General features: G+C 38.9%; 1 long non-coding RNA gene across 1 annotated transcript; it reads right to left on the bottom strand.

Annotated features, from left to right (window-relative positions):
- Positions 1 to 4,925: 4,925 nt before the first annotated feature.
- On the bottom strand, positions 4,926 to 6,862 carry LOC149394352 (uncharacterized). Its single transcript, XR_016299730.1, has 3 exons — positions 6,608 to 6,862; positions 5,615 to 5,678; positions 4,926 to 4,976 (listed from the first exon to the last, which is right to left on the bottom strand). It is a non-coding gene; the product is annotated as an uncharacterized LOC149394352 (long non-coding RNA).
- Positions 6,863 to 12,722: the final 5,860 nt, after the last annotated feature.

Genomic DNA, 12,722 nt, shown 5'->3' with positions numbered 1-12,722 from the left:
TTGACATGAACAAATGAAGAAGCTTCTAGAAGCTCCTTCTAGATAGCATAATAGGCGCCCAACATACCCAAGGATAGAGAGAATATTTTGTGCATAAATGTATCAAGATACTTGCCAAAAGAAAAAGAGGAAACAAATTTGCATATAGATGCACATGGGAATCGGCCAAGCTAGAGAAAGGAACAAAAAAGGAAACAAATCAAGGCTTCTAGAAGCCTTGTGTTGGCCGAGTATCTCAAGAGGAAAAAGAGGAAATTGGGTCATGAATATGTGATATTCTATAGAAGAGGAAACTACCTTATTGAAGGTGAGACCTCTCCTATAAATAGGAGCCTCATTCTTCACTTTTCATTCATCCAAGTTTAAGAGATTTGAGAGACTCTCTCTCTAGAACTTTGGCCGAAAATCCTCTCTCTCTCTCTAGTCATTTTCGATTTCTTTGTTTTGGCACCTAGGTCCTCATTTGACCTAGTGTTTAGCTCTGCGACTTCAAGACTCGTTCTTAAGTCGTAGTGTTTAAAAGTGCACACACACTAATTCCTTTTCTCTCGAGTGATTTAGTAATAGAAACTTTCGTGGTTGCTCGAGTTACCGAGGAAGGAAGAGAGACGTGCTGCGAGGGGAGACGAACGTTGCAACCTTTTCCAAAAGCTTCTCAACGTTCAAGCGTCTTAAGAGGTTAGTAAACTTCTATGCTCATATTGGTTTTATTTATATGTACTTGCTCTTTGTCTAGGTTAGTAAAAACTGTTTTTACTTGTAAAGAAATTTTTTAAAATTCCGCCGCTTTGCGAAGCCTTTAATCTTTTTCTTAAACCCTAGATCAATTCCAACAGCGTCTCCTTCTTGAAGCGGCGACTCAACTCAACAGACGAGGAGTCCAACTGAGGTCGAGCACAACCTCAGTTTGTCATACGGCACAGACTTCGTAAACATGTCGGCGGGATTCTGACTCCATGCGATCTTCTCAAGTACCAATATACCATCTTCCAAAGCCGACTTGATGAAGTGGTATCTCAGCTGTATATGCTTAGTCCTCGCATGATACACTGGGTTCTTCGCAAACTGAATGGCGCTCTGGCTATCACTGTACAACACACTCCCTTCATGGTCTCGACCTAGCTCGCCCAGAAAAGTCTGTAGCCATATCATCTCCTTCGTGGCCTCGGTGATGGCCACATACTCCGCCTCGCAGCTCGACAAGGCAACGATCTTCTGCAACCTCGACACCCAACTGATAGTCGTCCGTCCGAATGTGTAGACATAACCGGTCGTGCTCTTTCTGTTGTCGACGTCGCCCCCATTGTCAGCATCGACATAACCTTGGAGTCCTAGTTCGGACTTCCTGAATACCAGCGCCGAGGTTGATCTACCTCTCAAATATCAGAGGATCCACTTCACAGCCTCCCAGTGCTCTCTCCCCGGGTTACTCATAAACCTGCTCACAACTCTCACTGCACGAGCAATGTCCGGCTTCGTGCACACCATTGCGTACATCAAGCTTCCGATGGCTGAAGCATAAGGGATCTTGTCCATGTACGCCAGCTCGTCCTCTGTCACTGGCGACTGTTGCTTGGACAATTTGAAGTGGCTGGCCAGCGGCGAGCTGATTGACCTCGCGTCCTTCATGTTGAAGCGTTGGAGCACCTTCTTCACGTACTCCTCCTGTGAGAGCTCGATGCTCTCTCTAGTCCTCACTACTACAAATATAGTTTTCCGGTGCGGATGACTTTTGGGTGCGACTTTTCGCACCTAAAAGTCGCACCAAAAAGACTTTCAGGTGCGAATAGTCGGACCCAAAAATCAATTAAGCGCTGGAAAATTTTCGCAAATTTTTTTGAATTTGGGTGCGACTTGTCGCACCCAAAAGTGTGTTAATACTTTTGGGTGCGACTAAGTCGCACCTAAATGACCTAAATTTTTCCGCGGCCAAACTTCCCCCTTTTTTTTACAAATGTCATTGGGTGCGACTTTGTCGCACCCAAATTCAAATGTCTATATAAAGAAGCTGCTCGGTTTTCATTCTATCCGAGCCAAACACCCAAAAAACTTACTCTCTCTCTCCGATTTCTCTCATGCAGTTTCTCCGACCCCCGTCGCTGCCACCACTCCGACCGCCACCACTACCACTCTCTCTCAGCCTCCGACCGCCACCACTACGCTCTCTCTCTCAGCCTTCGACCGCCTCCACTACGCTCTCTCTCTCTCAGCCTCCGACCGCCACCACTACCCTCTCTCTCTCAGCCTCGGACCAGTCCTCCGACGACCAGCCCCGGAGACCCCTCGAGCCAGACTCGATCTGAACCGGCCTCTTCCTCGCGCGACCCCTCAAAGCCTCTGCACTTGAGTGTATGTCTGTGAGTCTCTCTAGCTGCAGCCAAGAAGTCTCAGTCTCAGGCAGCTCCGCTTCCCTCGAAGCCTCTCCCTCGTAATCAAGCCGGTTAGTCTCACATTTTCGTTCTTATTTGCTTCGTCTAGACCCGCGCGCTTCATACAGTGTGTGTATGTGTGATTAAGTCTCAGTGTGTGTATCTTTTATTTTTTTTTAATTCCAGGCCGCTGTCCCGCCAAGCTGCTCGAGACCCGCGCGCTTCAACTCCCCGTCGCAGCACCGTCGTGCCTCTCGCAGCTTCGCCGTGCTCAAGTCCTGCCTACAGGTTAGCCTCTCGCAGTCCTTTTAATTGTGTTTTTAATTACTTTAGATTAATTGTAATTAGTATAATTAGTCTAATTGTTAATTAGTTAGGTAATTAAATAGTTTTTTATATGTATATATGTATTAATAATGTAGTTAGTTTGATAAAATTATCAATTATGTAATTGAAATTAATTTGATAGAATTATAAAAATTGTTAATTATGTAATTGAAATTAATTTGATATAATTAGTAAAATTGGTAAAATTGTTAATGTAATTGAAATTAATTTGATATAATTATTAACATTGTTAATCATGTAATTGAAATTAATTTGATATAATTAGTAAAATTTGTAAAATGTTTTATGTAATTGAAATGAATTAGTTAGTAATTTTTTAAGTTAATATCATATAATTTAAGTTATTTGTTCAATTGTTAATCATGAAATTGAATTTAGTTGAGTTATTGTATAATTTAGTTTTAGTTTACATATTTTTGATAAATGAGTTGATATTATTGAATTTTTGTTGTAATCGAGCCACGGAGGTTCGATTTAGGGTTTAGTTGATTATTAAGATAGTTTTGGATGATTTGTATATGATTTTTAAATGAGTTTGCAGGTTTTTGGTTTGTTAGAATTATAGGGGAAATTCTGACGAAATTTCGGTAGAGTTTCCAACCAATTATTCTCAAAACCCTAATTTTTTCAATTCGACTTCAAATAACATAAAATTCATAATTTCACCTTTATTGTTCTTCGTCCCTTAGCAATAACTCTTAAGCCGCACTATTCGGCATCAGCGCCAACATAAGTAATCGACTTCATTCGTCTTCTTCATTTAGCAACAACTCTTAATAATTGTTCTTTTTCCCTTTCGTTTAGCGAAATCAATGTCCAATCCAAGTAGAGATTGGATCACCGAGAACAATCGGTTGTCCTTGCAGTATAAAATCGGAGTTAATGAATTTATCTGCGCTGCAAGAAGATTTCCGAACGATAATTACGAATATCGATGTCCATGCAAGCCTTACAACAACGTGAGATGGCACGACATTGGGGTTGTAAGGCATCATCTGCTAAACAAAGGGTTTACCCCGGGCTACACAGAATGGTATCATCATGGCGAGGTCGTGCGTTCCGTCGGTCATCTTGAAGAAGTCCCCATCGGAGAAATAGCCCAGAGAGGAGTAGGAGGAATACATGCTGCTCTGGAGGATATAAGAGATCACGAGGATTTCGATGGTGTTACGGAGCCGGCTCCGAGCGATGTGCATGCGGAGGAGCAAGTGGAAGACTTCTTCGCTGAGTTGGAAGCGGAATTGTACCCTGGATGCAAGGAGTTTTCGTCATTGTCATTCTTGGTTCAGTTGATGCACCTTAAAGTCACGAACCATTGGACGAACAAGTCGTTCACAGAACTGCTGCAGCTTTTGAGGAAGTCTCATCCAGCCGGTAATCGAATACCGGAGAAGCACTACGAGGTACAAGCAAAGCTAAAGCGTTTTGGCATGGGATACGAGATGATCGACGCGTGCATTAATGACTGTGTCCTATTCCGAAAACATCTCGCGAACGTCGACGTGTGCCCGATATGTAACGATAATAGATGGAAGCCAACTGGTAAGAAGATACCGCATAAGATATTGCGATATTTTCCCTTGAAAGATCGATTGAAGCGACTGTACGCATCTCGACACACGGCGCTTCATATGCAGTGGCACGAAAGAGATCGCGTTAGAGAAGCTGGCGTTCTACGACATCCTGCTGATGGTACAGCGTGGAAGAATTTGGACGAGAGATACCCAGGTTTTGCTGCAGAGCCTCGGAACGTGCGGCTTGGGCTAGCTGCGGATGGATTCAACCCGTTTGGGGATATGAACCTATCATACAGCATATGGTGTGACGACCCGACTCTTCGGACCGTCATACTAAGCTTAATTCTCTTACATAGAAAAAAAATGGATAAATTTTTTTTTTTTAAAACATCGTTTCATAAATTTATAAAGTTTGGACTTTAAAATAAACAATCCTTGAAAATAACCAACATTTGAAATCTTACAAAAATATTTGATGAATATAAGAGAAATACCTAATTCGGAATTTCAAACTAAAGTAGATGGTTGGAAAATTCAACGAAAATAAAAACATAAAAATTCAACTTCAGTTTTGCAAAACTAATTAAACTTGGAAAGTATCTTAGACATAAAAATCTCAAACCGAGTGTTTAGAAAATTTCGTAGCGGAAGTCTTTTAAAAAAGTGAGCGGAACCACAACCCAATCCCTTAGCCATCGAACGCCGCTGATCCACCCTCCTCACTTGTTCATTTGTTGCTTACCTACAATACGGACGAATACACATAAAATGAGCTAACGCTCAGCGAGAATAACTATAACTCACAAAAAGAGATGAGTAATGCAATGCATGACCGATTAATTAGTGTTTTAGTTATAACGGTGTCATGGTCTTTCGTATCATAAATCTTATCATATTTTATTCGGGGTGCCCCTAGAGTAGTCGTTCCAATTTCAGTGTACACTTTGGAAACGAACTACGGGCCTGCGACCTCCCATAGTTCGCACCATCTAATAAACATATCAAATGAGAAAACTCCCTTTATGAGCCCGTAGGTCGGCTCGAGAGAATTCTCTTAATACCTCCGTAGCTCGAGGCGGTACGACTCTCTTACTTATCTTATCACTTGATTATTTGTGTTACATACAAAGATGACATATGACATAAACATAAATAAAACATGCTAATAAGTAGAACGTGTTATGCCAAAGTTGTACTAAACTCATACGTAAACTCATTATAACCAAACATGACATAATAATCACAATTCACTCAATAACATATACACGCACAGAAGAAACATCACACAATCAATCACATAACACATATTAACCAAATCAGATCACACACTCATCGTAATTAATTTTAAGCTAATCCGTATTGTAGTGAGATTATTCTCACCTTATTGAGCCGGGGAAAAGTTCTTAGACTCTCGAACGATTGGAAAAGCTATTCGGCTCGGTACCTATTCGAACGGGTAGGAATTAGGTTCTCAGAAGACACTTCTAGACTAACAAAGTTTCTGGAAAAAAAATCAGAGAAGGAACAGGGACGTCAAAAGACGAAAATACCCTTCGTCCTCGGGTTCCGGAAAAAAAATAATCTCAGAGAAAAATTCTGGAAAAATTCCAGAGACTATAAAATATAAATTTGAACATATTAGTCTTCAGTGATAAGACCAAAATCGGGCTCCAACATGAAGAAAACTAATTTAAACATATATTGTCTAAAAATTGGGTTTTAGAGAAAACGGGACAGATCTGCGCACTTGTTAAAAACAAATACTAACAAAAATACTTCCGGTAATTTAAACCTCATACTTATTTTTCTATGTAACAACAACATATATAGGTATCTCGTATACAAAATTCCAGCCAAAATACGATTTGCAAGTATTTTTAAAAAAATATAAAACCTCGCTGTTTGAAACAGGAATAAAACTTCGCGCAATAATTTTAATTTATTTTTATAAATTAAATAGTTTATCCAAAAATTACAATATTTTTAAGACATACTAAAAACATGTTGAATATTCTGGTATAAAAATCCCAAATACAAATTCGTTTTGTAGCTGTTTTATTAAAATCAAAACTGGCTGTTTGGATCATTAAAAAGAAAGTTCTACGTACCGATGGTAAATGATTTTTACAATAAAAACGGTTTATCCAAAATTGATGAAATTAAAAATACATGCCGTAAACATCTTTAATATTTATGTATAAAAATTTCAGCTCACAATAATATTCATAGCTATATAAAACATTGCGCTTTCTACAAATACACAAGAATTATTCTCAGCCAGAAAAAAAAAAACTATCCTTTGATGTTCATAAGAAAATAAATACAAATAAAAAAAAAACAGTAACATGGCTTATCTTAGGGGCATGAAAGTACCTTGATAAGGCTGTATAGGATTGCTTATTAAGATTTTCAGGGGCAAAAAGGATGTGATTGCTTTGATTTATTATTTTTTTTTCTTTGCTGGAGAGAAAGATCGGGAGAGATAGAATAAAAGGAGATATGTATGAGAGGAACAAAAAAATTCTGACTTCAAAAGAATTATAAAACCTCTCGTCTCCTCATTTGATATAATTTACGTTACAAATTTTAATGTAACAATTGTCAATCAGAGAGCAATTAAAGTCTCACTAAAGGACGTATAAAATCAACATTCATGACACAAAATGTGATTGAATATTCTGATAATATATTACCATTACCATTTCTTTACGTAACTTGCATAAAATATAACATCCTCTTTTGACTTTTCAAAACTTGTGATTCATATATATATATATATATATATATATATATATATATATATATATATATATATATATATATATATATATATATATATATATTCTATACTTGTCAAATTCATTATTTTGTCTTTATACTCATTACAGCTATACAAAAATACTTCACAAATAAAAAAAAACTTTCTACGGGCATGTGTATATATATATATATATATATATATATATATATATATATATATATATATATATATATATATATAATATTATACATGTGCATATATGGTTGATTAAAAAAAATTATAATACACAAAGAAAAGGAAAAAAAATAGTTTACATTATAAATTAAAAAGAATTTCACACATTACTAAGAATCAATAAAAGTACATACGTCTTCTTTATGTCCAGTTGCACATTACACACCCATAAAAGAAAAAGTTAGAGAAAAAAATTATTACTTAATCTAATGTACATAATATATACATACACACACGTAATTATTAAAATTTTATATCACATACTTTCATCTTAATAAGAAATTACATTTCAAAGAAATTTTATCTATAAGAAATTCTCATAATGACTAACTTAAAATTTTAATTTTCCATCACACAATTTAAATTTTCACATAGCTAAATTTTGGGGTTTCACAATCTCCCCAACTTATTAGAATTTTCGTCCCGAAAATTAATATAAGGGAAGAAATATTCTTACTTGACAACACTAAACTTCTAGGAATAGGTCGGGAAAACGCAATCTCATATCATCCTCGCGTTCCCAAGTGGCTTCTTCGATTTTATGATTCCGCAAAAGTACCTTGACTAATGGAATCACCTTGTTCCTTAGGATCTTTTCTTCACGATCAAGAATTTGTACTGCCTTTTCTTCATAAGTCAAGTCATCGTGTACTTCGATAGGCTCTTGGATTAGCTCATGATCTGGATCGGGCATGTACTTTTTGAGCATTGAGACATGAAACACATTGTGCACCGATGCTAACTTGGGATTCAGAGCTAGACGGTAGGCTACTTTTCTGATTCTGTCTATGATCTCGAAAGGACCAATGTACCTCGGGCTCAAATTTTCCCTTCTTGCCGAATCTCGTCACCACCTTCAGAGGTGCTACCTTCAAGAATGTGAAGTCTCCTACTTGAAATTCCAGTGGTCGTCTTCTCTTTTCAGCGTAGCTCTTCTGTCGGCTTTGAGCAGTTCCCATTCGATCTCGTATCTTCTTGATGGCTTCAGTGGTGTCTCGAATAAAATCTGTCTTCTCGAGGCTATTTTCTCCAGATTCGAACCAGTGAATCGGAGATCGACACTTTCTACCATAAAGAGCTTCATATGGGGCAACGCCGATTAAAGCTTGGTAGCTATTGTTGTATGAAAATTAAATAAGTGGTAGTCTCTTATTCCAACTCCCACTAAAATCCATGACACATGCTCGTAGCATATCCTCTAGGGTCTAAATAGTCTTTTCGGATTGGCCATCTGTCTGGGGGTGAAAAGCAGTACTGAACTACAGTTGCGATCCCATAGACTTTTGCTCACACCTCCAAAAGTTAGAAGTGAAACGACAGTCACGATCTAAGATGATGGACAAATGAACGCCATGAAGTCTTACAACGTTATTAATGTATAGTTCAGTCAACTTCTCCACCGAGTATGTGACTTTCATTGGTATGAATCTCGCAGATTTAGTCAAATGGTCCACCACTATCCATATAGCATCATAACCCCCAACTGTCTTCGGTAACCCAACCACATAATCCATTGTGATTTGTTCTCACTTCCATTCAGGAACTTCGATAGGTTGTAATTCTCCAGCTGGTCGTTGATGTTCGGCCTTCACTTTCTGACATGTAAGGCATTTACTGACAAATTTTGCAACGTCTCCCTTCATTCCATTCCACCAAAAGTGTTCTCGAAGGCCTTGATACATCTTCGTGGAACCTGGGTGGACTGAATATGGATTCGCATGTGCTTCGGTCAAAATTTGTCTTCGTAACTCATTTTCGTTGGGTACACAGATCCTTCCATCGAAAAAGAGTACATCATTCTCCGCAATAGAAAATTTTGACTTCTGATCTTCCAATGTATTGTCCTTTACCCTTGACATCTCCGGATCACGTCTTTGCGCTTCTTTGATTCTCTCAAACAGATCCGATTGTAAGGTCATGTTGGCTAATCCCCAGGTGACAATTTCAACTTCCATGTTGTTGATTTCGCCAACAAGTTGAGGAGATAATGCATGCATCATCGATAGTCGAGCCTCATCTTTCCTACTTAACGCATCAGCTACCACGTTCACCTTTCCGGGATGGTAATGGATACCACAATCGTAATCCTTAACCAATTCTAGCCACCTTCTTTGTCTCATGTTCAACTCTTTCTGCGTGAAAATGTACTTTAAACTCTTATGATCGGTAAATATCTCACACCGAACACCATACAAGTAGTGTCTCCAAATCTTGAGGGCAAACACCACTGCGGCTAACTCCAAATCATGAGTAGGATAATTCCTCTCGTGGTTTTTGAGTTGTCGTGACGCATAAGCCACGACTTTGCCGTTTTGCATTAACACAGCACCGAGACCTGTCTTTGATGCATCGCTGTAGATAGACAAAGGTTCTCCACTTTCAGGGACTATAAGGATTGGAGCGGTGGTGAGTCTTCTCTTCAACTCGCGAAAACTCTGTTCACACTTCTCGGTCCACTCATACTTCTTATCTTTCTTTGTGAGGGCGGTGAGTGGAGCAGCTAATGTAGAAAATCCTTCCACAAATCTTCTATAGTAACCTGCTAGACCGAGAAAACTCCTTATCTCTGTCACACTTCGAGGTGGCTTCCAATCATTCACGGATTCTATCTTGGCAGGATCGACGGAGATTCCGTCTTTAGAAACCACGTGTCCGAGAAAATGCACTTTATCCAACCAAAATTCACACTTCGAGAATTTGGCATACAGTTGATGTTGTCTCAACGTCTGGAGTGCAACTCGTAAGTGTCCCTCGTGGTCTTCGGCGCTCTTAGAGTAAATCAGTATGTCATCGATGAAGACGATAACAAACTTATCCAAGACGTCGCTAAAGATCCTATTCATCATATCCATGAATGCTGCTGGAGCGTTAGTGAGTCCAAAAGGCATGACAGTGAATTCGTAATGACCATAGCGGGTGCGAAAAGCTGTCTTCGGGATATCGTCATCCTTGACCCGTAATTGATGATAGCCGGATCGCAAGTCTATCTTCGAGAATACCTTCGCCCCCTTGAGTTGGTCAAACAAGTCATCAATCCTTGGAAGAGGATACTTGTTCTTGACCGTCACTTTATTTAGCTCTCGGTAGTCAATACACATGCAAAAAGACCCATCCTTCTTTTTGACAAATAGAACGGGTGCTCTCCAAGGCGAATGACTAGGGCGAATAAATCCCTTATCTAACAATTCTTGAAGTTGAGATTGTAATTCTTTGAGCTCGGTAGGGGCCATACGATAGGGTGCTTTGGAAATTGGACCTGTTCCAGGTAGCAACTCGATTGCGAAAGAAATCTCGCGTTCGGGGCGCTAAACCAGGTAGATCTTCAGGAAAAACGTCAACATATTCCCTCACCACTAGCACATCTTGTGGTTTTGTTTCGACCTCCTTCGTCTTGTCCACCACAGACGCTAGGTATCCATGACACCCTTTACTCATCAATCTCTTAGCTTGCAATGCTGACACCATCATCTTTGGTTTCTTGAGTGGTCTTCCTACAAAGGTGAACCTCTTCCCCGTCACCGGTTTGAAGGTTACTCTTTTTCGCCGACAATCGATCACTGCATTATTCTCCACCAAGAAGTCCATACCCAAGATGGCATCAAAGTCTTTCATTTCTAAGACAATGAAGTCACTCTTTAGCTCTTGTCCACTTATAATTATCGATACCTCTTTCAGACAATATTCCGATAATAACATATCACCAGACGGTAATGCCGTCCTGAAAACCTTCTTAGTTTTCACTACACTGTCGCCTAATCTCCTAGCCAGTTCTAACGAAATAAAGCAATGCGTAGCACCAGAGTCAAACAATACTAAGGCATCAAGATGAGCTATAGGAAGCTGACCTGCCACTACATTCGAAGAGCTGGCTAAGGCATCGGCGTTGGTGTAGGCATAGATACGAGCTTGAGCTGGTGGTGGAATTTGGGTGGATGCAGGTGCTTCCAAACGACCCAAAGAGATTTGTGGCCCTTCTAGTGCGGTCGGCATGTAGTTGAGTCGGCCGTTCTGATTCTGAGGCTGGTACTGTCCACTCTGAACAAAATTCGGCTTCGGGCAGTCCTTGAGGAAGTGACCCGGCTGACCACACTTGAAGCAGGTCACGGTCCCTCTCCGGCATTCTCCAGGATGCATCTTTCCACAACTCTTGCATACTGGAAAATTTGTCCCCTCTACCTTGACCTTGTTGTTGGCATTACCTCCATTACCGGGATGAGTCCTTTTCTTCCCATTCCCATTTCCATGGGATTGCACCCTGAGGCCTTGATCGTTGCGGTTGAGGTGATGGTTACTTGGTTGGTTTGGCTTCTTATTGGTGTCGGGACCCTTGTTTTGAGCCCTATCTTCTTTCCGAGCCTTATAAAATTGGGCCCGTTCCTCCTTCACTTGGATCAAGTGAAACTCGACACTCGTAGAATTTTTATTTTTTTTTATTTTTTATAAAAACATAGATGGTGAAAAAAAATGGCTTACTGCCATTGGTGTATTTTGTTCCTCGACTCCTATATCTTAGTTTCTTGAGCCTTGTACCGATTGAGCAAAGTGGTGTCTAGAACCACTAGGTTTTGTTAAGTTGCAAGGGCATAAAACTAGGATAATGCTCTTAGTACTATCTTTAGGAGTACTAACTCAACTAAGATCATAGTACTAGTATTGTCATTCACACACAAAAAAAAAAAACATTCTTCACATATTGCATACTAAAATTCACTTATCTATGAGTATTGATTTGCCATAGATTTCATTTTAACATGAAATAAGACATCTTTTAAGCCATTGAGAAAAAAATTCGTAACAAAAGTTCTATATAAATACAATTGGAATGAGAGTAATAACATCTTATAAATAAGGAAAATGGAACGGAGTTTTGATCGTCAAGGACCACGCTCCAATTATCCATAAAAAAAGACAAGTCATTACTTGTAAAAGAAAAGAAAAAAAAAACATCTTGATCTCTAGCTCTTCCATAACTTGACTACTGATTTCAATTCAATAAAAAAAACAAAAAAAATTCTAACTAAAACATATTAAACTTACTTGAGTAGGGGATGCAGCCGTGCGGTCGAATAGCTAGGGTGGTCGTAGGTTCATTGCTCTGATACCAACTGTGACGACCCGACTCTTCGGACCGTCATACTAAGCTTAATTCTCTTACTTAGAAAAAAAATGGATAATTTTTTTTTTTTAAAACATCGTTTCATAAATTTATAAAGTTTGGACTTTAAAATAAACAATCCTTGAAAATAACCAACATTTGAAATCTTACAAAAATATTTGATGAATATAAGAGAAATACCTAATTCGGAATTTCAAACTAAAGTAGATGGTTGGAAAATTCAACGAAAATAAAAACATAAAAATTCAACTTCAGTTTTGCAAAACTAATTAAACTTGGAAAGTATCTTAGACATAAAAATCTCAAACCGAGTGTTTAGAAAATTTCGTAGCGGAAGTCTTTTAAAAAAGTGAGCGGAACCACAACCCAATCCCTTA

Source organism: Urtica dioica, chromosome 6 (genome assembly GCF_054948205.1).
Source record: "Urtica dioica subsp. dioica isolate 48M chromosome 6, U.dioica_male_clone48M_v1_H2, whole genome shotgun sequence".
Taxonomy (NCBI): domain Eukaryota; kingdom Viridiplantae; phylum Streptophyta; class Magnoliopsida; order Rosales; family Urticaceae; genus Urtica; species Urtica dioica.
This window is presented reverse-complemented; position numbering and strand designations above follow the sequence as displayed.